At 39.4% G+C, this 27,238-nt stretch overlaps 1 pseudogene; it reads left to right on the top strand.

Annotated features, from left to right (window-relative positions):
* LOC110532260 (WW domain-containing oxidoreductase-like) overlaps window positions 1-27,238 on the top strand; it is a 343,223-nt pseudogene that overhangs the window by 5,687 nt on the left and 310,298 nt on the right.

The following is a 27,238-nucleotide window of genomic DNA, read 5'->3' as shown; positions in this document are numbered from 1 at the left end:
TTAATTGTCTTTATATTCAAATCATTCCTCTTCCTAAAGTTCTGGCTTTGCAAATGGAGTGAGTATATCACTAGAGATGGTTGTGAAACAGTGTTGTTGTTTTCAGATTTATAATGGTCAAGACTTCAGACTGACTGAACAGGAGAGGTTGCAGACTTTCTCAGAACTTAGTTTCCCACCCTTAATGACATTTTAATATATATATATATATATATATTACTTTGGGCCAGGGGTTCTGCACCACTGTCAAGTTTGTACCCGTTGTTCTCAAGAAGGAGCAAAACAACAAGAAAAACATAGTGTAGAACAAAATACAAAACTCTGGCTATCTCGTTTAAGTCATTCGAGGGAAACAACTTTTACCACGTAAGAATGGACTAGTCAAATGCAAAAACATATAGGCCTACTGTCACAAAATACCTATTTTCAACTGGATAAAGCTGATTTAGTTTATAGTCCAAGATACTTTCCAGTGAGTGAGATGGTGTTTTTTTTTTCTCCACAAGAGGGCACAGAAGCTCTTTTAGATGGAATGTGGCGATCAGAATAGTACACTGAACTTTACACAGGTAGGTCCTTTTGTTTCTCTTAAAGGGGCAATCTGTGATTGGTACATCCATTTTTGGAGCTATGAATTATTGATATATATACCCAGTACCTCTTGATGAATATAACTTATAAATGCTTAATGTGTTTAGTTTAACTGTTGTACCCCATCAGAACCCAAAATATAAGTCTGTTTTATTTGTTTTTGGTTTGTAAACTATTTAAATGTAAACAAACACTGTATAGCCTCAAAACATGGTTAAAACTATCATTTTGATACCATGAATGGTCAGTCCTTGTGTCCATAGTTCTATCTATTAATTTGAGTGGTTACATTTCTCTACCCCCATCCCTCAGCTGTTTACCAAATCAGTGGCTGGTGTCCTCGTTGTTATTGTTCGAACTGCAGATTGCCACTTTAAGATACAGAATATGTAATTTATCAAAAACACACTTTGATATTTTAACTATAGGTTTTGCGGTGGGTCCATTGATTCTGATTAACTGTGATGCATTGCGCCCTGTCTCTAGTTTATTTTCCTCAGTGACGGGGGTTTTAGTTTTCCAGTTCAAATTATCAAAAAGTATCAGACACAATTATAAACAAAATAACCCATTGATATTATTATTATTATTACTAATATTGTCTACAGTTCAATGTTTTTTTCTGAAGTGTCAATGCCTAATGAACACACATTTACATGTATCTTTATCCTCCACTTTTCTCCCAGTGTACTGTATATTCATTCATCTGCTACAATGAATAGTATGCCAATAGTAATTGCCACCAGTAGCGAGCTCTCTTGACATCCCCATGGCCTATGTGTGAAATGTGCTTATGCCAATTGACTAAACACAGTGGGAATTTTAATTTGCGTCAATAGTGTCCATTCATTTGGTCAAGGGAATTGTTTCAACAGGCAATACTTTGACATTTATTTTTCACTATAACGTTAGTGGGCTATTATTTAAATGACATGTTTCCATTTTACTGTGTTAATTTAGCTATTAATGCATGGGGAATGTACATATATGAGGCCATTTATGCATGAAATGTAATGTGGTATGGTTTTGTGAACAGGCCTGGTAATATTGCTGGAAGGTGATACAGGACTGTGGTGCGTCTCATTAATGTGATCACTGTTCTGTATTCACAGCATTAGTCTTCTTTTCTCCCTTACCTCCTTTGTAATTTAAAAACTAGTAAGAACCCCTATTGTGTCTTTAATTGCAGTAATGGAAATGAATGGTCACTGTCTCTCTCTCTCTCTCTCTCACTCTCTCTCTCTCTCTCTCTCTCTCTCTCTCTCTCTCTTTCCCTCTCTCTGTCTCTCTCTCTCCCTCTTTCCCTCTCTGTCTCTGTCTCTCTCTCTCTTTCCCTCTCTCTGTCTGTCTGTCTCGCTCTCTCTCTCTCTCTCTCTCTCTCTCTCTTTCCCTCTCTGTCTCTCTCTCTCTCTCTCTCTCGCTCTCTCTGTGTGTGTAAAGGTAGTGTTCTCTAGCCCTCCGTTCCACCTGTATGTGTACCATTGATCCTGTAGTGACTGTGACCCTGACTCAAGCATCCCATCCATCCCCATTAATAGCCCTTGCTCTAGCCTTCATTATCCTCCATTCAACTAACTAACCCTACACAGTTACTGTAATTACAGGCCAAGGCTCCACTGTACTGGTTGTCTTTAAAGGGTAGGTAGCATAAACATATCCACATGTAACATGGATTTGCATACCATATGTAACATAGTATATCCATCACAAGTCCCAATGCGAAGTTACTCCTCACTTTTCTATTTTTCTAGTTATTACATAAAACCCGAAGAATGCCGTAGTCATGCCGGGAAAATGTTTTTGCTGGTCGTGACATAAAATGGAGGACCTGGCAAGCCAGCCTATTCCCTGTAATGTAAACTCCAACAGAAAGTATATGCAGTTTTCTTAGCAAGCCAGCCAGCCAGCCAGCTAAACTTAGTTATTTTAGCCTGCTAGCTAGCCTAGCCAGCTAACTAGCCTAGTTGGCCAACTACCACGGTTGACATAGCTACAGCTGAAGTCGGAAGTTTACATGCACTTAGGTTGCAGTCATTAAAACTCATTTTTCAACCACTCCACAAATTTCTTGTTAACAAACTATAGTTTTGGCAAGTCTGTTAGGACATCTACTTTGTGCATGACACAAGTAATTTTTCCAACAATTGTTTACAGACTCATAATTCACTGTATCACAATTGCAGTGGGTCAGAAGTTTACATACACAATGTTGACTGTGCCTTTAAACAGCTTGTAAAATTCCAGAAAATTATGTCATAGCTTTAGAAGCTTCTGATAAACTAATTGACATAATTTGAGTCAATTGGAGGTGTACTTGTGGATGTATTTCAAGGCCTACCTTCAAACTCAGTGCCTCTTTGCTTGACATCATGGGAAAATCAAAAGAAATCAGCCAAGACCTCAGGAAAAAAAAATGTAGACCTCCACAAGTCTGGCCTGAAGGTATCACGTTCATCTGTACAAACAATAGTGTGCTTGTATAAACACCATGGGACCACGCAGCCGTCATACCACTCAGGAAGGAGACGCGTTCTGTCTCTTAGAGATGAACGTACTTTGGTGCAAAAAGTGCAAATCAATCCCAGAACAACAGCAAAGGACCTTGTGAAGATGCTGGAGGAAACCGGTACAAAAGTATCTATATCCACAGTAAAACAAGTCCTTTATCGACATAACCTGAAAGGCTGCTCAACAAAGAAGAAGCCACTGCTACAAAACCTCCATAAAAAAACAGACTACGGTTTGAAACTGCACATGGGGACAAAGATAGTACTTTTTGGAGAAATGTCCTCTGGTCTGATGAAACAAAAATACAACTATTAGACCATAATGACCATCATTATGTTTGGAGGAAAAAGGTGGAGGCTTGCAAGCCGAAGAACACCATCCCAACCATGAAGCACGGGGGTGGCAGCATCATGTTGTGGGGGTGCTTTGCATCAGGAGGGACTGGTGCACTTCACAAAATAGATGGCATCATGAGATAGGAAAATTGTGGATATATTGAGGCAACATCTCAAGACATCAGTCAGGAAGTTAAAGCTTGGTCGCAAATGGGTCTTCCAAATGGACAATGACCCCAAGCATACTTCCAAAGTTGTGGCAAAATGGCTTGACAACAAAGTCAAGGTATTGGAGTGGCCATCACAAAGCCCTGACCTCAATCCTATTGAAAATTTGTGGGCAGAACTGAAAAAGCGTGTGCGAGTAAGGAGGCCTACAAACCTGACTCAGTTACACCAGCTCTGTCATTAGGAATGCGCCAAAATTCACCCAACTTATTGTGGGAAGCTTTTGGAAGGCTACCAGAAACATTTGACCCAAGTTATACAATTTAAGGGCAATTCTACCAAATAATAATTGAGTGTGTGTAAACTTCTGACCCACTGGAAATGTGAAGAAAGAAATTAAAGCTGAAATAAATCATTCTCTCTACTATTATTCTGACATTTCACATTCTTAAAATAAAGTGGTGATCCTAACTCTCCTAAGACCGGGACTCTTTACTAGGATTAAATGTCAGAAATTGTGAAACTGAGTTTAAATGTATTTGGCTAAGGTGTATGTAAACTTCCGACGTCAACTGTATGTAGTAAGCCAGAGAACAACACCACCTAGTCTAGCACAGGTAGGAACCCACAGGACACACACAATAAAGCCAGCAGATATAAGCTATAGAGAGCGGAGACTTACCGATTGACGGCTGAGTTAGCTACCAAAGAAGAGCCAAGGAGAGAGGGGCTTCAGAAGGAGTGGCCATTTCACAGGCCGAGGGAGAGTCAGCTAATCCAATATAATGAGGTAAATCCAAAGTAGATTGATTCTAGAGGCAATAATCCAGAGGCGGCATTGGGCACAGGAAACGAGGGGAAGCATCAACAAAAAGACAGAGATTGGAGGAAGGCTCCAGGCAGATGGAAATTATCACAACAGCACAGTTAGTCAGCTACTGTACGCTAGTACTAAGCCAAAGTTGAAAAACTCTGGTTGCCTATTTCACAGAGAACAGGCCAAAAAGTTGACCAAACAAATTGAAGGATGAAAAATAAACGAAGAGCAGCCAAGTTAATTAACATTTAGAGCAGGCAGGAAAACATTTTCCACGTTCCTTTAGAGGCAAAGGCAAGCTTGCTGGTGCAGGAGAAGTCAGAGCAGCCGAGCAGGATCATGTGGCCCCCACGTGTGGGAAATCTGATTGGTTGTTTACATCACACCTCCTTGTGATTGGTGGTTTGAAGCTCACCTCTGTCAACACTCGGTCTGCATGGCTAGTGGCTAACATTAGCCAGCTCAAGCTAGGGTAAAAGCCAGTATACACAGTTTAACCACCTTTTGTTTTGCCTAACAGTTTAACCACCCTTTGTTTCGCCTAACAGTTTAACCATCTTTTGTTTTGCCTAACAGTTTAACCACCTTTCGTTTTGCCTAACAGTTTAACCATCTTTTGTTTCGCCTAACAGTTTAACCACCTTTTGTTTTGCCTAACAGTTTAACCATCTTTTGTTTCGCCTAACAGTTTAACCATCTTTTGTTTTGCCTGACAGTTTAACCATCTTTTGTTTTGCCTGACAGTTTAACCATCTTTTGTTTTGCCTGACAGTTTAACCATCTTTTGTTTCGCCTAACAGTTTAACCATCGTTTGTTTTGCCTAACAGTTTAACCACCTTTTGTTTTGCCTAACAGTTTAACCACCTTTTGTTTTGCCTAACAGTTTAACCACCTTTTGTTTTGCCTAACAGTTTAACCATCTTTTGTTTCGCCTAACAGTTTAACCATCTTTTGTTTTGCCTGACAGTTTAACCATCTTTTGTTTTGCCTGACAGTTTAACCACCTTTTGTTTCGCCTAACAGTTTAACCATCTTTTGTTTTGCCTAACAGTTTAACCATCTTTTGTTTCGCCTAACAGTTTAACCATCTTTTGTTTTGCCTACCAGTTTAACCATCTTTTGTTTCGCCTAACAGTTTAACCATCTTTTGTTTTGCCTAACAGTTTAACCATCTTTTGTTTCGCCTAACAGTTTAACCATCTTTCGTTTTGCCTACCAGTTTAACCATCTTTTGTTTCGCCTAACAGTTTAACCATCTTTTGTTTTGCCTACCAGTTTAACCATCTTTTGTTTCGCCTAACAGTTTAACCATCTTTCGTTTTGCCTAACAGTTTAACCATCTTTTGTTTCGCCTAACAGTTTAACCATCTTTTGTGGAAAAAATCCATCGAAAGTATGGGGAGCGTTACTTTCTTCACTGCAACCGGTGATCAGTTTACCCACCATCAATATTGTTGTCACCTTTAAAAAAAAACTTTTATTACAAGTTTTATTTTTAGTTCTTCATAATACTAAACCTGCCAACTGTCAACACTTTGTCCTCTGCATGTTCACACCTGTTAAGGCTATTCTCATCCATACTGAACAATGTGACAGGTTTGGTTTCTATCATATCTTCACTACTGACAATAGAACATGTGAATGAGGCGAAGCATATATTTGTATGGAATATCTACATCCTTACACAGTGTTATATGTATGCGCTAGATACTCTGTAGGGCCTGTGTGTGCTCATGGGAGGAGTGTAGGTCTCTGGGGTGTCATGTTATTAACTTGATAATATGACATATGGTTTAGTAATGGTTAGTTATGGTCCTAGTGACCCTCTCTGTCTCACTACAGCAAGACTACATGCAACCCATCCATATCCATCAGGACAGGCTCCACAAAGAAGACTTCTGTAAAAGGATTATTGAATTCTTATTCTTTTTTATCAGTTTGATTCATTTATTTTTTATTAAGATGTACGTTTAATTTCTAACATTTGCTGAACATTTCATTTCACTGGGATAACATAGATTTTTTTGTGTGCATGATTTGTGGTTTGATTTCAATTGGACATGAATTGCAAGATTTTATAGAGGACATTTTAGATTGCTGGTTTACTGTTGTGGTACTTTGTCTAAAGTTTCTGAACAAGCTGAGCATTGTATCTAAATAGCTTTCCACGCGCGCGTGTGTGTGTGTGTGTGTGTGTGTGTGTGTGTGTGTGTGTGTGTGTGTGTGTGTGTGTGTGTGAGACCTGGGAAAGCCCCCTGTCTCATTCATGCTGTGAATTTCACAAGGTGTTGGTGGTGGATCAATGTCACAGTAAGAAGCAGAGAAGAGTTAGAAGGAGGGACAACTAGTGAATAACAAGGTATTAGAGAAATATGCTACATCTTTCAGTCCCTATCTCTGAACATCATTCCCTTAGTGTTTTAGGTCTTTAAATGTAATTTGTTATTCATGAAAGAGTGTCATTGTTCAGTGTTTGTGTTGATCCCTGTGTTGTGTGGATTATGAGCTAGGCCTGCTTTCTCCTCTCTCTGGAAGGACATATCACTAAACTGATGCAGCCAGTTGCGGAGCGGAGAGGAGGGAGGCTCAGAGTGCAGATTAAGCCCATAGCCAGGCTTTGTGATGGAGCATTAGATTGAGGCAGATTTGTCAAACATAACTGCCATTAAATTGGCAGCAAAGCCCTGGTATTTATTGCACCACTGCTGTTTGTGAATAAGGAACCCTTAAAGAGTGGCCCAGCCATGCGTTAAACCAACTGCTTGGTAAGGAGCGGATTCATTATTCATACTGGGATTGACTAGGAGGAAGTAGATGCATAAGAAGATGCTCCTGGAGATGGGGGCATGCAGCGCAAGTTTGTAATGGGCGTGTGCCTGTGTGTGTGTGTGTGTGTGTGTGTATACACTGTATGTGTGCAAACAAGCTTGCGTGTATGCACACTTCTTCACTGTGGGACAATTTCTTGTGTAAAGTCCTCTGTCTCCTCCTTGGAGATAACTGGTGTTAGTCTAACTGAGGAAATTGAGCTTTACAACAGGCATTTCATGTCCTCTCTGAGGAAGATGTTTATTGGCTTCATAATGAGAACCAGTTATGGTTGGTTAGTCAAATTATTCAACTTTATTAACCTTGGATCAAATTCACAATGCAGACCCAAACTGGTGTAACATGTGAGGGAATTGCGCTGTAGGCCAGGAGGGTTCGATAATGATTACAGCTCTAATATAATTTAACTGGAATGGTTAGAGAGAGGATGGAATACATATATGTGCTTAAAGCCCCTCAGTGGAATCAAATGAAAGGCTACTGGATTATTGTGTGTAGTCAAGTAGTTTATAGACCCATCGGGTTTACAGTGTGGGGATGATGAGATGAAAGCTACGGGAAGGGGAGGGCGGATTTTGATGACAGTGATTGTGTGTGTGTGTAACCCATTACCGTAGGGACAGGGTTGACCGGTGTTATTGGAGGCCATGATGAAGTCTGTCTGTGTGTGTAAAGGTAAAGTAAAGGTTGAGGTGACCAGTGTGATGGGAGGCCTTGATGAGAGATTGCGGTGGGAGTTGTAGGTGGTCACAGGGGGAGTGGGGAGGGGTCATGGAGGTGTGTGTGAAAGGCCATGCAATGTGGAGCATGAGGGGAGTGTGTGGGGCAAGGTGGGGGTTAAGAGGGGCCAGGCCAGGGGTAATAGAAGCACTCCAGGCCTCTCAGTTGGAACAACTCACCCCTGGGCTGTAATTACAAACCATACATCCCACTTTTGGGGTGACACCACCTCCCTGGAACTAATGGAAGGGCTGCAGTTGGAATGGAGGAGAATTAGAGCGCTCATAAGAGCAGATGTGGAGGAGGCGCCAATCTTTTTGAGAGGGAGTGAGGGAGGGAGGGAGGGAGGGAGGGAGGGAGGGAGGGAGGGAGGGAGGGAGGGAGGGAGGGAGGGAGGGAGGGAGGGAGAGAGAGAGGGAATCTGATTTGATTTTAGCTCTCTTTGCCCAAATCAACACAACTCATTTTACTTAAATGCTCCTTTGGACGCAGATGTAGAGTTGTTTTTCCATTTGCCAAATAAACAGGTTTACTGGTAATGATCTCATTAGGCTGAGCCAATACACCTGTGTACGGAGGGAATACGGACAAACAGAGCGTTAAATCACACTCATTATTGGGGATATCAGGATGGCCAGGATCCTAATGTACCATGCAGAGCATCCACCCACTGGTTGATAGAGGTTTCACACTGGTTATACAGTACAGTAGTAATACACTGTTATAATGATGGAGGCTGTGAATCTCTGGTCCTCATTCGCTGGTAGTCTGGATTATGAGCACTTTTAAGGAAACTTCTCCATTGAGAATGCTTTTTAATCATGGAGTAGGCTTCATCTGGGTCTGGGTAACCAGCCCGAAAAATGTGCTTTGTGTTTTCCTCTAAACGCTTGCTGAGGAGTATTACATGGCCTCTTTTTATCCCTGAGTAGAACACACCTCAGCCTGACCTCCTGTCATGTTCTACAGTCTGGGTGCCACGCTAAATAACCTCCCCTGTTGTTCACCTGACCAGGAACTAATCTCGGCACCAAGGGAAACACAGGCGTGAGGGTGGGAAGCCTCTGTAAACCAACGTCGTTCTCGTTATTTCACAATTAATGTCAAGTCCTTGTTATTTGTCATGAGGAAAACACAGCTCCCTCGCCCATGTTGTTGTTGTTGCTGCCAAATTCTAATTTGTACTCCATTATGGAAAACACTGGTGTCGATTAATTTCACTTTCATGCTTGGTACACACAACAAGTGAGTGTGAGGTGGCGTTGTTTACCCAGCTGCCAGTGTTCTTGTTCAATTTAGACAGGATGGAATAATCGTTGTTTAAGCTGTAGCATGCATGCCTGCCTGCCCTCCTGTTCTGATTGCTGTTTATAATTTGTAAGTTTAAGTCCAACCTTGGGTTTGTTGCTTTCCGGTTCTTTGTTTAACGTAAATCAGATATTGTTTGAAAAATGTTCACATTTTATGTAATAATTCTCACATTGTATTTTAACTGCAGGGGGGGGGGGGGGATAGATAGAGTACACTTGGTATGTAAGTATGCCTGTTGAAACACTTTTTCAAAAGTGTTTATCTACTATTTTTATCCAAATGTCAGAGTGCAACTCTTCCACTTCTTTCATGTAGTTATTATTGTGAGGGGACCATTAGCACGGGCAGCGCTCTCTCTCTCTTACTCCTAGTAAGGTGTCATATGATTTAATTCCATGCTTCAGTTGTCAGAGAGCCCCTCCAATCCCACTCCAATTTACAGTTTTAATAGATATTACTCTTTAACACTCCACTCACAATTAGGCCTCCTAGTTCTCCACTTAATGAAAATCAGATTAAGACCTAATCTAATTACCGGTTGGTTTTAATCCACGCTGGCTGTGATACTGGCTGTCTGCCGTGCCTCCTCTCAGCTCCTCTCCGCCACAACCACTTAGTGTGCACAAACCTGCCCTATCGGTCTGTCACTCACCACTACGCGCGTGTGTGTGTCTGTTTCTGTTTATTAAAGATGTGTAAATGAGTAGATACTGAACGGTTTATTGAACGCTGTCAATATCAACTTCTTAACAAGAAATAAATATATGATTTAAGGAAAAGTTCATCTTGTAAATGAATTCTACCTCTGGGTTGAAATGACCCATTTAGACTGGCAACTTGGAAAATAACTTCCTTCCCTATCTTGTTTTTTTTGTTAGTTTTATCGTGACTACATGAGTTGGATAAATCCAGTTCCTATCAGAACAACTTTTGATGTCATAAATGTTCTTATCAGCCAGTCTTTGAAGTGCTAGAATATCACACCAAGGTTTGATATGAAAGTTCTTCTCAAGTCATTTGAATGGTTGTCATTTTCTAGTTGTCTTCTCTATAGCTTCAGTTGTTAACAATATCATCAACATCACTGTTTTTATTGCTAGTACAATTGATACCGCATTACCACTCCAACCAATATGAATCTCCATGTTTCTCTCAGTACAGTCAGTGGGTAGTGATACCTTCTGAGATGGCTTGTGGTTGGTTTCCTATGTCTGTATTGGGGACTAGCGGGTGAAGCCCTGAACCACATTAATTCAATCAGTGTCATCACTTCACAGAGACATGATTAACTTTCCCCAGTAGACCCTTTGGCTCCCTCCTCAGTGATATAAATTATATGCAACATAGATATGGATTCTAACCCATCTTTTACCCCTTCACAGTCAACTGCCCTGAGTATCTCCACATTATCTCCCAAAATAACTCATCTTTAAAGCATTACTCTGTCTCCCTCCATCCCTCCTCTCCCTTTCTCTCTCTTTTCTCCCTCCCTCCCTCCCTCCCTCCCTCCCTCCCTCCCTCCCTCCCTCCCTCCCTCCCTCCCTCCCTCCCTCTTATCCTCTCTGTGTGTAGGTTTTGATACAGCCAAGTCATTTGCCCTCCATGGGGCCCATGTGATCCTGGCCTGTAGAAACGTCTCCAAGGCTAGCTAGAATGTCAGCCTCATACAGCTGCTGAAGCTTTATAAAAATACACATAAAGTACACGCTGATGGAGCTTTATTAACCTACACATACAGTACACACTGCTGGAGCTTTATTAACCTACACAGTACCACTGATGGAGCTTTATTAACCTACACAGTACCACTGATGGAGCTTTATTAACCTACACATACAGTACACACTGCTGGAGCTTTATTAACCTACACAGTACCACTGATGGAGCTTTATTAATCTACACATACAGTACACACTGCTGGAGCTTTATTAACCTACACATAAACACTGCTGGAGCTTTATTAACCTACACACACAGTACACACTGCTGTAGTTTTATTAACCTACACATACAGTACACACTGCTGGAGCTTTATTAACCTACACATACAGTACACACTGCTGGAGCTTTATTAACCTACACATACAGTACACACTGATGGAGCTTTATTAACCTACACATACAGTACACACTGATGGAGCTTTATTAACCTACACATACACACTGATGGAGCTTTATTAACCTACACATACACACTGATGGAGCTTTATTAACCTACACATACACACTGATGGAGCTTTATTAACCTACACATACAGTACACACTGATGGAGCTTTATTAACCTACACATACAGTACACACTGATGGAGCTTTATTAACCTACACATACAGTACACACTGATGGAGCTTTATTAACCTACACATACAGTACACACTGATGGAGCTTTATTAACCTACACATACAGTACACACTGCTGGAGCTTTATTAACCTACACATACAGTACACACTGATGGAGCTTTATTAACCTACACATACACACTGATGGAGCTTTATTAACCTACACATACAGTACACACTGCTGTAGCTTTATTAACCTACACATACAGTACACACTGATGGAGCTTTATTAACCTACACATACAGTACACATTGATGGAGCTTTATTAACCTAGACATACACACTGATGGAGCTTTATTAACCTACACATACAGTACACACTGCTGGAGCTTTATTAACCTACACATACAGTACACACTGCTGGAGCTTTATTAACCTACACATACAGTACACACTGCTGGAGCTTTATTAACCTACACATACAGTACACACTGATGGAGCTTTATTAACCTACACATACACACTGCTGGAGCTTTATTAACCTACACATACAGTACACACTGATGGAGCTTTATTAACCTACACATACAGTACACACTGCTGGAGCTTTATTAACCTACACATACACACTGATGGAGCTTTATTAACCTACACATACAGTACACACTGCTGGAGCTTTATTAACCTACACATACACACTGATGGAGCTTTATTAACCTACACATACAGTACACACTGCTGGAGCTTTATTAACCTACACATACACACTGATGGAGCTTTATTAACCTACACATACAGTACACACTGATGGAGCTTTATTAACCTACACATACAGTACACACTGCTGGAGCTTTATTAACCTACACATACAGTACACACTGATGGAGCTTTATTAACCTACACATACACACTGATGGAGCTTTATTAACCTACACATACAGTACACACTGCTGTAGCTTTATTAACCTACACATACAGTACACACTGATGGAGCTTTATTAACCTACACATACAGTACACACTGCTGTAGCTTTATTAACCTACACATACAGTACACATTGATGGAGCTTTATTAACCTAGACATACACACTGATGGAGCTTTATTAACCTACACATACAGTACACACTGCTGGAGCTTTATTAACCTACACATACAGTACACACTGCTGGAGCTTTATTAACCTACACATACAGTACACACTGCTGGAGCTTTATTAACCTACACATACAGTACACACTGATGGAGCTTTATTAACCTACACATACACACTGCTGGAGCTTTATTAACCTACACATACAGTACACACTGCTGGAGCTTTATTAACCTACACATACACACTGATGGAGCTTTATTAACCTACACATACAGTACACACCGATGGAGCTTTATTAACCTACACATACAGTACACACTGCTGGAGCTTTATTAACCTACACATACACACTGATGGAGCTTTATTAACCTGCACATACAGTACACACTGATGGAGCTTTATTAACCTACACATACAGTACACACCGATGGAGCTTTATTAACCTACACATACACACTGATGGAGCTTTATTAACCTACACATACACACTGATGGAGCTTTATTAACCTACACATACAGTACACACTGATGGAGCTTTATTAACCTACACATACAGTACACACCGATGGAGCTTTATTAACCTACACATACACACTGATGGAGCTTTATTAACCTACACATACACACTGATGGAGCTTTATTAACCTACACATACAGTACACACTGATGGAGCTTTATTAACCTACACATACAGTACACACTGATGGAGCTTTATTAACCTACACATACAGTACACACTGCTGGAGCTTTATTAACCTACACAGTACACACTGATGGAGCTTTATTAACCTACACATACAGTACACACTGCTGTAGCTTTATTAACCTACACATACAGTACACACTGCTGTAGCTTTATTAACCTACACATACAGTACACACTGATGGAGCTTTATTAACCTACACATACAGTACACACTGATGGAGCTTTATTAACCTACACATACACACTGATAGAGCTTTATTAACCTACACATACACACTGATGGAGCTTTATTAACCTACACATACAGTACACACTGCTGGAGCTTTATTAACATACACATACAGTACACACTGCTGGAGCTTTATTAACCTACACATACACACTGATTGAGCTTTATTAACCTACACATACAGTACACACTGCTGGAGCTTTATTAACCTACACATACACACTGATGGAGCTTTATTAACCTACACATACAGTACACACTGCTGTAGCTTTATTAACCTACACATACAGTACACACTGCTGTAGCTTTATTAACCTACACATACAGTACACACTGCTGTAGCTTTATTAACCTACACATACAGTACACACTGATGGAGCTTTATTAACCTACACATACACACTGATGGAAATGTTTTAACCTACACATACAGTACACACTGCTGGAGCTTTATTAACCTACACATACAGTACACACGGCTGTAGCTTTATTAACCTACACATACAGTACACACTGATGGAGCTTTATTAAACTACACATACACACTGCTGGAGCTTTATTAACCTACACATACAGTACACACTGATGGAGCTTTATTAACCTACACATACAGTACACATTGATGGGGCTTTATTAACCTACACATACACACTGATGGAGCTTTATTAACCTACACATACAGTACACACTGATGGAGCTTTATTAACCTACACATACAGTACACACTGATGGAGCTTTATTAACCTACACATACAGTACACACTGATGGAGCTTTATTAACCTACACATACAGTACACACTGATGGAGCTTTATTAACCTACACATACACACTGATGGAGCTTTATTAACCTACACATACAGTACACACTGATGGAGCTATATTAACCTACACATACACACTGATGGAGCTTTATTAACCTACACATACAGTACACACTGCTGGAGCTTTATTAACCTACACAAACAGCACACACTGATGGAGCTTTATTAACCTACACATACACACTGATGGAGCTTTATTAACCTACACATACAGTACACACTGATGGAGCTTTATTAACCTACACATACAGTACACACTGATGGAGCTTTATTAACCTACACATACAGTACACACTGATGGAGCTTTATTAACCTACACATACAGTACACACTGATGGAGCTTTATTAACCTACACATACACACTGATGGAGCTTTATTAACCTACACATACAGTACACACTGATGGAGCTATATTAACCTACACATACACACTGATGAAGCTTTATTAACCTACACATACAGTACACACTGCTGGAGCTTTATTAACCTACACAAACAGCACACACTGATGGAGCTTTATTAACCTACACATACACACTGATGGAGCTTTATTAACCTACACATACAGTACACACTGATGGAGCTTTATTAACTTACACATACAGTACACACTGATGGAGCTTTATTAACCTACACATACAGTACACACTGCTGGAGCTTTATTAACCTACACATACACACTGATGTAGCTTTATTAACCTACACATGCAGTACACACTGATGGAGCTTTATTAATCTACACATACAGTACACACTGATGGAGCTTTATTAACGTACACATACAGTACACACTGATGGAGCTTTATTAACCTACACATACAGTACACACTGATGGAGCTTTATTAACCTACACATACAGTACACAGTGCTGGAGCTTTATTAACCTACACATACACACTGATGGAGCTTTATTGACCTACACATACAGTACACACTGATGGAGCTTTATTAACCTACACATACAGTACACACTGCTGGAGCTTTATTAACCTACACATACACACTGATGGAGCTTTATTAACCTACACATACAGTACACACTGATGGAGCTATATTAACCTACACATACACACTGATGGAGCTTTATTAACCTACACATACAGTACACACTGCTGGAGCTGTATTAACCTACACAAACAGCACACACTGATGGAGCTTTATTAACCTACACATACACACTGATGGAGCTTTATTAACCTACACATACAGTACACACTGATGGAGCTTTATTAACTTACACATACAGTACACACTGATGGAGCTTTATTAACCTACACATACAGTACACACTGCTGGAGCTTTATTAACCTACACATACACACTGATGTAGCTTTATTAACCTACACATGCAGTACACACTGATGGAGCTTTATTAATCTACACATACAGTACACACTGATGGAGCTTTATTAACCTAAACATACAGTACACACTGATGGAGCTTTATTAACCTACACATACAGTACACACTGATGGAGCTTTATTAACCTACACATACAGTACACACTGCTGGAGCTTTATTAACCTACACATACACACTGATGGAGCTTTATTAACCTACACATACAGTACACACTGATGGAGCTTTATTAACCTACACATACAGTACACACTGCTGGAGCTTTATTAACCTACACATACAGTACACACTGCTGGAGCTTTATTAACCTACACATACACACTGATGGAGCTTTATTAACCTACACATACACACTGATGGAGCTTTATTAACCTACACATACAGTACACACTGCTGGAGCTTTATTAACCTACACATACAGTACACACTGCTGGAGCTTTATTAACCTACACATACACACTGATTGAGCTTTATTAACCTACACATACAGTACACACTGCTGGAGCTTTATTAACCTACACATACACACTGATGGAGCTTTATTAACCTACACATACAGTACACACTGATGGAGCTTTATTAACCTACACATACAGTACACACTGCTGGAGCTTTATTAACCTACACATACAGTACACACTGCTGGAGCTTTATTAACCTACACATACACACTGATGGAGCTTTATTAACCTACACATACAGTACACACTGATGGAGCTATATTAACCTACACATACATACTGATGGAGCTTTATTAACCTACACATACAGTACACACTGCTGGAGCTGTATTAACCTACACAAACAGCACACACTGATGGAGCTTTATTAACCTACACATACACACTGATGGAGCTTTATTAACCTACACATACAGTACACACTGATGGAGCTTTATTAACTTACACATACAGTACACACTGATGGAGCTTTATTAACCTACACATACAGTACACACTGCTGGAGCTTTATTAATCTACACATACACACTGATGTAGCTTTATTAACCTACACATGCAGTACACACTGATGGAGCTTTATTAATCTACACATACAGTACACACTGATGGAGCTTTATTAACCTAAACATACAGTACACACTGATGGAGCTTTATTAACCTACACATACAGTACACACTGATGGAGCTTTATTAACCTACACATACAGTACACACTGCTGGAGCTTTATTAACCTACACATACACACTGATGGAGCTTTATTAACCTACACATACAGTACACACTGATGGAGCTTTATTAACCTACACATACAGTACACACTGCTGGAGCTTTATTAACCTATACATACAGTACACACTGCTGGAGCTTTATTAACCTACACATACACACTGATGGAGCTTTATTAACCTACACATACACACTGATGGAGCTTTATTAACCTACACATACAGTACACACTGCTGGAGCTTTATTAACCTACACATACAGTACACACTGCTGGAGCTTTATTAACCTACACATACACACTGATTGAGCTTTATTAACCTACACATACAGTACACACTGCTGGAGCTTTATTAACCTACACATACACACTGATGGAGCTTTATTAACCTACACATACAGTACACACTGCTGTAGCTTTATTAACCTACACATACAGTACACACTGCTGTAGCTTTATTAACCTACACATACAGTACACACTGATGGAGCTTTATTAACCTACACATACACACTGATGGAAATGTTTTAACCTACACATACAGTACACACTGCTGGAGCTTTATTAACCTACACATACAGTACACACTGCTGTAGCTTTATTAACCTACACATACAGTACACACTGATGGAGCTTTATTAAACTACACATACACACTGCTGGAGCTTTATTAACCTACACATACAGTACACACTGATGGAGCTTTATTAACCTACACATACAGTACACATTGATGGGGCTTTATTAACCTACACATACACACTGATGGAGCTTTATTAACCTACACATACAGTACACACTGATGGAGCTTTATTAACCTACACATACAGTACACACTGATGGAGCTTTATTAACCTACACATACAGTACACACTGATGGAGCTTTATTAACCTACACATACAGTACACACTGATGGAGCTTTATTAACCTACACATGCACACTGATGGAGCTTTATTAACCTACACATACAGTACACACTGATGGAGCTTTATTAATCTACACATACAGTACACACTGATGGAGCTTTATTAACCTAAACATACAGTACACACTGATGGAGCTTTATTAACCTACACATACAGTACACACTGATGGAGCTTTATTAACCTACACATACAGTACACACTGCTGGAGCTTTATTAACCTACACATACACACTGATGGAGCTTTATTAACCTACACATACAGTACACACTGATGGAGCTTTATTAACCTACACATACAGTACACACTGCTGGAGCTTTATTAACCTACACATACAGTACACACTGCTGGAGCTTTATTAACCTACACATACACACTGATGGAGCTTTATTAACCTACACATACAGTACACACTGATGGCGCTATATTAACCTACACATACATACTGATGGAGCTTTATTAACCTACACATACAGTACACACTGCTGGAGCTGTATTAACCTACACAAACAGCACACACTGATGGAGCTTTATTAACCTACACATACACACTGATGGAGCTTTATTAACCTACACATACAGTACACACTGATGGAGCTTTATTAACTTACACATACAGTACACACTGATGGAGCTTTATTAACCTACACATACAGTACACACTGCTGGAGCTTTATTAATCTACACATACACACTGATGTAGCTTTATTAACCTACACATGCAGTACACACTGATGGAGCTTTATTAATCTACACATACAGTACACACTGATGGAGCTTTATTAACCTAAACATACAGTACACACTGATGGAGCTTTATTAACCTACACATACAGTACACACTGATGGAGCTTTATTAACCTACACATACAGTACACACTGCTGGAGCTTTATTAACCTACACATACACACTGATGGAGCTTTATTAACCTACACATACAGTACACACTGATGGAGCTTTATTAACCTACACATACAGTACACACTGCTGGAGCTTTATTAACCTATACATACAGTACACACTGCTGGAGCTTTATTAACCTACACATACACACTGATGGAGCTTTATTAACCTACACATACACACTGATGGAGCTTTATTAACCTACACATACAGTACACACTGCTGGAGCTTTATTAACCTACACATACAGTACACACTGCTGGAGCTTTATTAACCTACACATACACACTGATTGAGCTTTATTAACCTACACATACAGTACACACTGCTGGAGCTTTATTAACCTACACATACACACTGATGGAGCTTTATTAACCTACACATACAGTACACACTGCTGTAGCTTTATTAACCTACACATACAGTACACACTGCTGTAGCTTTATTAACCTACACATACAGTACACACTGATGGAGCTTTATTAACCTACACATACACACTGATGGAAATGTTTTAACCTACACATACAGTACACACTGCTGGAGCTTTATTAACCTACACATACAGTACACACTGCTGTAGCTTTATTAACCTACACATACAGTACACACTGATGGAGCTTTATTAAACTACACATACACACTGCTGGAGCTTTATTAACCTACACACACAGTACACACTGATGGAGCTTTATTAACCTACACATACAGTACACATTGATGGGGCTTTATTAACCTACACATACACACTGATGGAGCTTTATTAACCTACACATACAGTACACACTGATGGAGCTTTATTAACCTACACATACAGTACACACTGATGGAGCTTTATTAACCTACACATACAGTACACACTGATGGAGCTTTATTAACCTACACATACAGTACACACTGATGGAGCTTTATTAACCTACACATGCACACTGATGGAGCTTTATTAACCTACACATACAGTACACACTGATGGAGCTTTATTAATCTACACATACAGTACACACTGATGGAGCTTTATTAACCTAAACATACAGTACACACTGATGGAGCTTTATTAACCTACACATACAGTACACACTGATGGAGCTTTATTAACCTACACATACAGTACACACTGCTGGAGCTTTATTAACCTACACATACACACTGATGGAGCTTTATTAACCTACACATACAGTACACACTGATGGAGCTTTATTAACCTACACATACAGTACACACTGCTGGAGCTTTATTAACCTACACATACAGTACACACTGCTGGAGCTTTATTAACCTACACATACACACTGATGGAGCTTTATTAACCTACACATACACACTGATGGAGCTTTATTAACCTACACATACAGTACACACTGCTGGAGCTTTATTAACCTACACATACAGTACACACTGCTGGAGCTTTATTAACCTACACATACACACTGATTGAGCTTTATTAACCTACACATACAGTACACACTGCTGGAGCTTTATTAACCTACACATTCACACTGATGGAGCTTTATTAACCTACACATACAGTACACACTGCTGTAGCTTTATTAACCTACACATACAGTACACACTGCTGTAGCTTTATTAACCTACACATACAGTACACACTGCTGTAGCTTTATTAACCTACACATACAGTACACACTGATGGAGCTTTATTAACCTACACATACACACTGATGGAAATGTTTTAACCTACACATACAGTACACACTGCTGGAGCTTTATTAACCTACACATACAGTACACACTGCTGTAGCTTTATTAACCTACACATACAGTACACACTGATGGAGCTTTATTAAACTACACATACACACTGCTGGAGCTTTATTAACCTACACATACAGTACACACTGATGGAGCTTTATTAACCTACACATACAGTACACATTGATGGGGCTTTATTAACCTACACATACACACTGATGGAGCTTTATTAACCTACACATACAGTACACACTGATGGAGCTTTATTAACCTACACATACAGTACACACTGATGGAGCTTTATTAACCTACACATACAGTACACACTGATGGAGCTTTATTAACCTACACATACAGTACACACTGATGGAGCTTTATTAACCTACACATGCACACTGATGGAGCTTTATTAACCTACACATACAGTACACACTGATGGAGCTATATTAACCTACACATACACACTGATGGAGCTTTATTAACCTACACATACAGTACACACTGCTGGAGCTTTATTAACCTACACAAACAGCACACACTGATGGAGCTTTATTAACCTACACATACACACTGATGGAGCTTTATTAACCTACACATACAGTACACACTGATGGAGCTTTATTAACCTACACATACAGTACACACTGATGGAGCTTTATTAACCTACACATACAGTACACACTGATGGAGCTTTATTAACCTACACATACAGTACACACTGATGGAGCTTTATTAACCTACACATACACACTGATGGAGCTTTATTAACCTACACATACAGTACACACTGATGGAGCTATATTAACCTACACATACACACTGATGAAGCTTTATTAACCTACACATACAGTACACACTGCTGGAGCTTTATTAACCTACACAAACAGCACACACTGATGGAGCTTTATTAACCTACACATACACACTGATGGAGCTTTATTAACCTACACATACAGTACACACTGATGGAGCTTTATTAACTTACACATACAGTACACACTGATGGAGCTTTATTAACCTACACATACAGTACACACTGCTGGAGCTTTATTAACCTACACATACACACTGATGTAGCTTTATTAACCTACACATGCAGTACACACTGATGGAGCTTTATTAATCTACACATACAGTACACACTGATGGAGCTTTATTAACCTACACATACAGTACACACTGATGGAGCTTTATTAACCTACACATACAGTACACACTGATGGAGCTTTATTAACCTACACATACAGTACACACTGCTGGAGCTTTATTAACCTACACATACACACTGATGGAGCTTTATTAACCTACACATACAGTACACACTGATGGAGCTTTATTAACCTACACATACAGTACACACTGCTGGAGCTTTATTAACCTACACATACAGTACACACTGCTGGAGCTTTATTAACCTACACATACACACTGATGGAGCTTTATTAACCTACACATACAGTACACACTGATGGAGCTATATTAACCTACACATACACACTGATGGAGCTTTATTAACCTACACATACAGTACACACTGCTGGAGCTGTATTAACCTACACAAACAGCACACACTGATGGAGCTTTATTAACCTACACATACACACTGATGGAGCTTTATTAACCTACACATACAGTACACACTGATGGAGCTTTATTAACTTACACATACAGTACACACTGATGGAGCTTTATTAACCTACACATACAGTACACACTGCTGGAGCTTTATTAACCTACACATACACACTGATGTAGCTTTATTAACCTACACATGCAGTACACACTGATGGAGCTTTATTAATCTACACATACAGTACACACTGATGGAGCTTTATTAACCTAAACATACAGTACACACTGATGGAGCTTTATTAACCTACACATACAGTACACACTGATGGAGCTTTATTAACCTACACATACAGTACACACTGCTGGAGCTTTATTAACCTACACATACACACTGATGGAGCTTTATTAACCTACACATACAGTACACACTGATGGAGCTTTATTAACCTACACATACAGTACACACTGCTGGAGCTTTATTAACCTACACATACAGTACACACTGCTGGAGCTTTATTAACCTACACATACACACTGATGGAGCTTTATTAACCTACACATACAGTACACACTGATGGAGCTTTATTAACCTACACATACAGTACACACTGCTGGAGCTTTATTAACCTACACATGCAGTACACACTGCTGGAGCTTTATTAACCTACACATACAGTACACACTGATGGAGCTTTATTAACCTACACATACAGTACACACTGCTGTAGCTTTATTAACCTACACATACAGTACACACTGCTGTAGCTTTATTAACCTACACATACAGTACACACTGATGGAACTTTATTAACCTACACATACACACTGATGGAAATTTTTTAACCTACACATACAGTACACACTGCTGGAGCTTTATTAACCTACACATACAGTACACACTGATGGAGCTTTATTAAACTACACATACACACTGCTGGAGCTTTATTAACCTACACATACAGTACACACTGATGGAGCTTTATTAACCTACACATACAGTACACATTGATGGGGCTTTATTAACCTACACATACACACTGATGGAGCTTTATTAACCTACACATACAGTACACACTGATGGAGCTTTATTAACCTACACATACACACTGCTGGAGCTTTATTAACCTACACATACAGTACACACTGATGGAGCTATATTAACCTACACATACACACTGATGGAGCTTTATTAACCTACACATACAGTACACACTGATGGAGCTTTATTAACCTACACATACAGTACACACTGATGGAGCTTTATTAACCTACACATACAGTACACACTGATGGAGCTTTATTAACCTACACATACAGTACACACTGATGGAGCTTTATTAACCTACACATACACACTGATGGAGCTTTATTAACCTACACATACAGTACACACTGATGGAGCTATATTAACCTACACATACACACTGATGGAGCTTTATTAACCTACACATACAGTACACACTGCTGGAGCTTTATTAACCTACACAAACAGCACACACTGATGGAGCTTTATTAACCTACACATACACACTGATGGAGCTTTATTAACCTACACATACAGTACACACTGATGGAGCTTTATTAACCTACACATACAGTACACACTGCTGGAGCTTTATTAACCTACACATACAGTACACACTGCTGGAGCTTTATTAACCTACACATACACACTGATGGAGCTTTATTAACCTACACATACAGTACACACTGATGGAGCTTTATTAACTTACACATACAGTACACACTGATGGAGCTTTATTAACCTACACATACAGTACACACTGCTGGAGCTTTATTAACCTACACATACACACTGATGTAGCTTTATTAACCTACACATGCAGTACACACTGATGGAGCTTTATTAATCTACACATACAGTACACACTGATGGAGCTTTATTAACCTAAACATACAGTACACACTGATGGAGCTTTATTAACCTACACATACAGTACACACTGATGGAGCTTTATTAACCTACACATACAGTACACACTGCTGGAGCTTTATTAACCTACACATACACACTGATGGAGCTTTATTAACCTACACATACAGTACACACTGATGGAGCTTTATTAACCTACACATACAGTACACACTGCTGGAGCTTTATTAACCTACACATACAGTACACACTGCTGGAGCTTTATTAACCTACACATACACACTGATGGAGCTTTATTAACCTACACATACACACTGATGGAGCTTTATTAACCTACACATACAGTACACACTGCTGGAGCTTTATTAACCTACACATACAGTACACACTGCTGGAGCTTTATTAACCTACACATACACACTGATTGAGCTTTATTAACCTACACATACAGTACACACTGCTGGAGCTTTATTAACCTACACATACACACTGATGGAGCTTTATTAACCTACACATACAGTACACACTGATGGAGCTTTATTAACCTACACATACAGTACACACTGCTGGAGCTTTATTAACCTACACATACAGTACACACTGCTGGAGCTTTATTAACCTACACATACACACTGATGGAGCTTTATTAACCTACACATACAGTACACACTGATGGAGCTATATTAACCTACACATACATACTGATGGAGCTTTATTAACCTACACATACAGTACACACTGCTGGAGCTGTATTAACCTACACAAACAGCACACACTGATGGAGCTTTATTAACCTACACATACACACTGATGGAGCTTTATTAACCTACACATACAGTACACACTGATGGAGCTTTATTAACTTACACATACAGTACACACTGATGGAGCTTTATTAACCTACACATACAGTACACACTGCTGGAGCTTTATTAATCTACACATACACACTGATGTAGCTTTATTAACCTACACATGCAGTACACACTGATGGAGCTTTATTAATCTACACATACAGTACACACTGATGGAGCTTTATTAACCTAAACATACAGTACACACTGATGGAGCTTTATTAACCTACACATACAGTACACACTGATGGAGCTTTATTAACCTACACATACAGTACACACTGCTGGAGCTTTATTAACCTACACATACACACTGATGGAGCTTTATTAACCTACACATACAGTACACACTGATGGAGCTTTATTAACCTACACATACAGTACACACTGCTGGAGCTTTATTAACCTATACATACAGTACACACTGCTGGAGCTTTATTAACCTACACATACACACTGATGGAGCTTTATTAACCTACACATACACACTGATGGAGCTTTATTAACCTACACATACAGTACACACTGCTGGAGCTTTATTAACCTACACATACAGTACACACTGCTGGAGCTTTATTAACCTACACATACACACTGATTGAGCTTTATTAACCTACACATACAGTACACACTGCTGGAGCTTTATTAACCTACACATACACACTGATGGAGCTTTATTAACCTACACATACAGTACACACTGCTGTAGCTTTATTAACCTACACATACAGTACACACTGCTGTAGCTTTATTAACCTACACATACAGTACACACTGATGGAGCTTTATTAACCTACACATACACACTGATGGAAATGTTTTAACCTACACATACAGTACACACTGCTGGAGCTTTATTAACCTACACATACAGTACACACTGCTGTAGCTTTATTAACCTACACATACAGTACACACTGATGGAGCTTTATTAAACTACACATACACACTGCTGGAGCTTTATTAACCTACACATACAGTACACACTGATGGAGCTTTATTAACCTACACATACAGTACACATTGATGGGGCTTTATTAACCTACACATACACACTGATGGAGCTTTATTAACCTACACATACAGTACACACTGATGGAGCTTTATTAACCTACACATACAGTACACACTGATGGAGCTTTATTAACCTACACATACAGTACACACTGATGGAGCTTTATTAACCTACACATACAGTACACACTGATGGAGCTTTATTAACCTACACATGCACACTGATGGAGCTTTATTAACCTACACATACAGTACACACTGATGGAGCTTTATTAATCTACACATACAGTACACACTGATGGAGCTTTATTAACCTAAACATACAGTACACACTGATGGAGCTTTATTAACCTACACATACAGTACACACTGATGGAGCTTTATTAACCTACACATACAGTACACACTGCTGGAGCTTTATTAACCTACACATACACACTGATGGAGCTTTATTAACCTACACATACAGTACACACTGATGGAGCTTTATTAACCTACACATACAGTACACACTGCTGGAGCTTTATTAACCTACACATACAGTACACACTGCTGGAGCTTTATTAACCTACACATACACACTGATGGAGCTTTATTAACCTACACATACAGTACACACTGATGGCGCTATATTAACCTACACATACATACTGATGGAGCTTTATTAACCTACACATACAGTACACACTGCTGGAGCTGTATTAACCTACACAAACAGCACACACTGATGGAGCTTTATTAACCTACACATACACACTGATGGAGCTTTATTAACCTACACATACAGTACACACTGATGGAGCTTTATTAACTTACACATACAGTACACACTGATGGAGCTTTATTAACCTACACATACAGTACACACTGCTGGAGCTTTATTAATCTACACATACACACTGATGTAGCTTTATTAACCTACACATGCAGTACACACTGATGGAGCTTTATTAATCTACACATACAGTACACACTGATGGAGCTTTATTAACCTAAACATACAGTACACACTGATGGAGCTTTATTAACCTACACATACAGTACACACTGATGGAGCTTTATTAACCTACACATACAGTACACACTGCTGGAGCTTTATTAACCTACACATACACACTGATGGAGCTTTATTAACCTACACATACAGTACACACTGATGGAGCTTTATTAACCTACACATACAGTACACACTGCTGGAGCTTTATTAACCTATACATACAGTACACACTGCTGGAGCTTTATTAACCTACACATACACACTGATGGAGCTTTATTAACCTACACATACACACTGATGGAGCTTTATTAACCTACACATACAGTACACACTGCTGGAGCTTTATTAACCTACACATACAGTACACACTGCTGGAGCTTTATTAACCTACACATACACACTGATT

The sequence above is a fragment of the Oncorhynchus mykiss genome, chromosome 1 (genome assembly GCF_057628025.1).
Source record: "Oncorhynchus mykiss isolate SJ-2025 chromosome 1, ASM5762802v1, whole genome shotgun sequence".
NCBI lineage: Eukaryota > Metazoa > Chordata > Actinopteri > Salmoniformes > Salmonidae > Oncorhynchus > Oncorhynchus mykiss.
This window is presented reverse-complemented; position numbering and strand designations above follow the sequence as displayed.